The following is a 5,000-nucleotide window of genomic DNA, read 5'->3' as shown; positions in this document are numbered from 1 at the left end:
ACATACTCACAACATTGAAATACTTAAACGAAACAGACGGACAGAGAGGCAGACAAAAGACAAACTGACAGAGGGACAGAGACAGACATTAAACACAGTGTCAAAGATACATACAAACAGACACAGCCAGATAGACAAACCTCCAGATAGACCAGTTCCTCTTACAACCACACACACACACACACACACACACACACACACACACACACACACACACACACACACACACACACACACACACACACACACACACACACACACACACAGACACAGACACACACACACACACACACACACACAGACACACACACACAGACACACACACACACACACACACACACACACACACACACACACACACACACACACACACACACACACACACACACACACACACACACACACACACACACACACACATAACCCTCTCCCTCTTAAAACCCTCTTCCAGGAACCAAAATAAAAAAAAATAAAAAAAAAAATCCAACGAACAACTGAAGCATCCAATCACCAGCTGTGATTCACCAGGGGTGGAGAAAACAATAAAGGCGCGTGTTTTACTGCCCCCATCGCACCCAGTGCCACCCCCCCCCCCCCCCCCCCCCCCCCCATCCCCAGAGGCCTCTGTTAGCTACCAAGACTTGATGCCTTCGCACCTGACGATCGGAACTTGAGCGCAGCACCGTCGCTGCGCCTGCGCCATTAGCCGCGCTCGCTGTTCCGTATCCGGGGCTATCCGCTGACGCTAATTCTTGACACGGGGTGAACGTGTCGATGGCAACGATATAAAGCCCGTGTGCAAAACGCATTTGCAGTTGTCTGACAGAGTGCCTGTCTGTCGCTCTGAGAAGTGTGGCCTCCGACCCATCTTGTGGCGTTTGAAAAAAAAAAAAAAAAAAAGAAAGAAAGAAAAAGAAACGGGGAAAAACAAATCTTAAAACTTTAAACCAGTTGTTCGTGAGAAAGCCCTTTTTTTTTTCTTTTTTTTTTTTCTTTTTTTTTTTTAAATGGAAGGTTTTTTATTTTGTTGAAACGACGGGAACAATAGTTGAGTGGTTTAAACGTTGGACTTCCAATCGGAGGGTCCCGGGTTCGAACCTCGGTAACGGCGCCTGGTGAGTTAATGGTGGAGATTTTTCCGATCTCCCAGGTGCAGACCTGCTTGTGCCTGAACCCCCTTGATGTGTGTAAGCATGCAGAAGATCAGCTACACACGTTAAAGATCCTGTAATCCAGCGTTTGGTGGGTTATGGAAACAAAATATACCCAGCATGCACACCCTCGAAAACGGAGTGTGGCTGCCTACATGGTATACACGTAAAGGCCCACTCGTGTACACACACGAGTGAACACGTGAGTCGCAGTCCACGAAAGAAGAAGAAAAAGAATCTGTTGGAACATTAAGAATTTCCCATAAATCTCTCTAACTTCCTTTCCATTCCCATACCTCCCATAAAAAAAGGCTTAAACTGTTTCCCACTACTACTGCTTTTGTTTTGCAGATAAAAGTAGGTTTACAAATAAGAAAGATCATAAAAAAGAGAAAAAAACATCGGTTGACAGGTGTAGGGCAATGTTGACACACTTATTGTTAACTCGCTCTAATTGCATATTATTTTTTTCTTCGCTGGTTGGTACTGAGAAGATGTTGATAGCAGTCTGTTGTGTAAAGGCACTGTGTGTGGTTCGTCCGTCGGGATCGACGAGGACCATCTAGTCATCCTGGGGGTGGGTGAGTTGGGATCTGTGGGTGCGCAGATGACTGATCAGGCCAATCCGCGCCCGGAAGGTTCTGATGCAGTGTGGACAGGGGATGGTGGTGGCTGTCGGGGACTTGCTGGAACTCTTTTTCCTGGCCTGTCTGCGTTGTTCTGCTGCAGCGATTCTTGTAAAGCCACTAGAATGAAGTCGAGGGTGATTTTGTTTATTATATAGATAGATAGATGGATATATGTATATATAGATGTGTGTGTGTGTGTGTGTGTGTGTGTGTGTGTGTGTCTGTGTGCATACAGATTTGCTTTGCTTTTCTTCCTTTTGCTGAGTATAGGTGACAGTTATTGATGGTGAGGATGGTGGAGATGATGGTGGTGCCAGGGATCGCGGTGATGCTGGGGGTGATAGTGAGTTACGAACTTGGAAACAAAGAGAGACAGAACAAGAACGGAAACAGAAACATTGGGGACCATACAAGTGCAACAACGAAATCATACACACACAAAAAAAATTGAAAAACACCTTTACGTCAGAGGATAACAGACAGGCGCGTGGTGCACGCCTACCCACAACCTTTTATAGGGTCTTCACAAATGAACAAAGCATGATAGCATCTTGACGCCGAGACAGAACACACACACACACACACACACACACACACACACAGGTGGCGGGTGGGGGGGGGGGGGGGGGGTACAGAAAGAAAGCGAAAGATGTGGACCACCATCAAGACTAGAGCAGGTGCAATTATTTCTTCTTGCGCTGTTGTTATTGCTTTACTTTTTAACTTTCAATTTTTGTTTCTACTTTGTAAAAACAAACAATCAAAAAACAAACAAACAAACAAAAAAAAAACAACCCACTTCCACATGCTTTGCATGGCAACAGAAGATTGGTTGCTAATTTCACGGGACTATGTTTAACTTTACTGACGTCACTAGAATTGCCAGAAGAAAAAAAAAGAAAAAAAAAAAGGAAGGATCAGAGATATCACATACAACAAAGCGTCGATGCATGAAACATATGTGCGCGTGCATGATTTAAGCGTGAATGGAGTGAGTGAGTGTGTCACGTAAAAAGGGGTGGGGTGGGGGAAGATTGCGTGGGGGGTAAGGGGAAGGGTGAGGGGGGGGGGGGAGGGGGGGACAGTGGGGAAAGAGAGAGATGGGGGCGAGCACCCAGGGTTGGATTCTGGCTCCCTTTGATTTATTTTATTTTATTTTATTTTATTTATTTATTTATTTATTTACTTATTTATTTATTTATTCTTTTTTTTTTTTTTTTTTTTCCGAGGGAGAGCGATTTCAAAGAATAACTACAGAAGACTGACAAAAAAGAGGGGAGAGCAGAAGGAAATCATGCGCGAGCGCGTGACCGCCCCTGTCCCTTGTTTTAATCAATGCGGCATGTACACACACACACATGCGTGTTTGCGCGTTCGCGCTCATCACCATCTGTTATTTCTGTTTTATGGATAGTGCGGGTTTTTTTTTTTGTTTTTTTTTTCTTTTGCTGTTTGTTTCTTGTTTTTTCTTTGTTGTTGTTTTCTGACATGTTGATACTGCTGTAAAATGTGGTAATACTCCGGCCATGAGAGAAGGAGTGAGAGGGGAGAGAGAGAGTGGGAGAGAGAGAGGGAGAGAGAGCAGAGAGAGAGAGAGAGAGAGAGAGAGACAACTGATATAGGAAACACGTTATAAAACACACAGAGCATGATACATCATCTGAAAAAATCGAATAATGTTCATTCATATCCGTTCAAGAGAGAGAGAGAGAGAATGAGAGAAAGAAGAAGAAGAAGAAGAAAGACACACAGAGAGGGAAACAGCGAGGAAGAGGAGAGACAGGGAGGGAGGAACAGACAGAGGGACAGAGAGAGACAGAGACAGAGAGATGGAACCCTAAAAAAAACCTAAAGAATTTTAATGTAAAATTTGCATTTTCCCCCTCCTCCCCAAAAATCAACAACAACAACAACAAAAACGCACACAAGCACACACACACACACACACACACACACACACACACACATTGCTCTTTGACAACAAGCAATTTTGAACGAAAGAAACCACGATTAAAATCTTCCAGTTTTAGGACCAGCATCGCTGCTCTCTGACACGGATTTTATTCACAAAATATAAAGTCAAAGCGGCAATCCGAAGTGTTTGTGAACTACTGTTACAAGAGCAGCACACCTTCAGTCAGAAAGAACGCACAATTACAAATGGACCGGACAACACTGATATGTTTGGGTTTTTTTCTCGTTTGTGTGCAATACGTTCATCGGCCTAACAGGGGTTTTGTTTTTTTTTCTTTCTGTGTGGTCTGTTTTCAATTTTCTGGCACAGTTCAGAGAGACACATAAGTTTCAGTTTCAGTAGCTCAAGGAGGCGTCACTGCGTTCGGACAAATCCATATACGCTACACCACATCTGCCAAGCAGATGCCTGACCAGCAGCCTAACCCTACGCGCTTTGTCAGGCCTCGAGAAAAAAAAACAAACAAAACAAAAAAAAACAGCAACAACAACAACAACAAAAAACCTGCTACCACTAATAATAATATATATAAGGCGCAAAAACGTGATGAAGTCAACTGTAAGCGTACAAAATAAAATAAAATAAAATGAAATAGATAAATAAATAAATAAATAATAATATATTTTTTAAATAATAAAATAAAATAAAATAAATAAATGAATAAATAATAATAATAATAATAATAATAATAATAATAATAATAATAATAATAAATAAATAAAATGTGACCAAGCGCGCTATGCTTGCTCCAACACTATTCACGCACAAGCCAGAGCAGACGACGTTTTCTCTCCTAACCCTTGCACAGAATATGTGACGTCACTCTGCTTACATCATTTTGTCCTGGCCAGACCACCTGCTGACTGCTCGACCAGTGTCGCGTCACGATACGTCATTGGCTGAGAGCAAACTTGTGTTTCTGTTCCACAGTATTTAATTAATAGCTCTTTTGTCAGATCAGTAAACTACTAGTATTATATACTGGCAGAATCGTCTTAATTCCATCTTTAAATCTATTCCATTTATGTTTGCCTACGTGAAACTGATTTAACGCAGTTTGTAATTTTCAGCGACGAGCTCGTTAAAACTGACCCTGTTCAGGTGACTTAAATTAAGATTATAAATTCATCTTAAATAATCAACACTTCATTTTACAATCATTATAAAGTAGGCGTTGAGCTCTTTCTTTTGCAACTTATCCGATGCAAATCGGTTCAGGAATCATTTAGAAATCTTTTACTGAAC

This window comes from Babylonia areolata, chromosome 24 (assembly GCF_041734735.1).
Source record: "Babylonia areolata isolate BAREFJ2019XMU chromosome 24, ASM4173473v1, whole genome shotgun sequence".
NCBI lineage: Eukaryota > Metazoa > Mollusca > Gastropoda > Neogastropoda > Buccinidae > Babylonia > Babylonia areolata.
Note: the sequence above shows the minus strand (reverse complement) of the source record.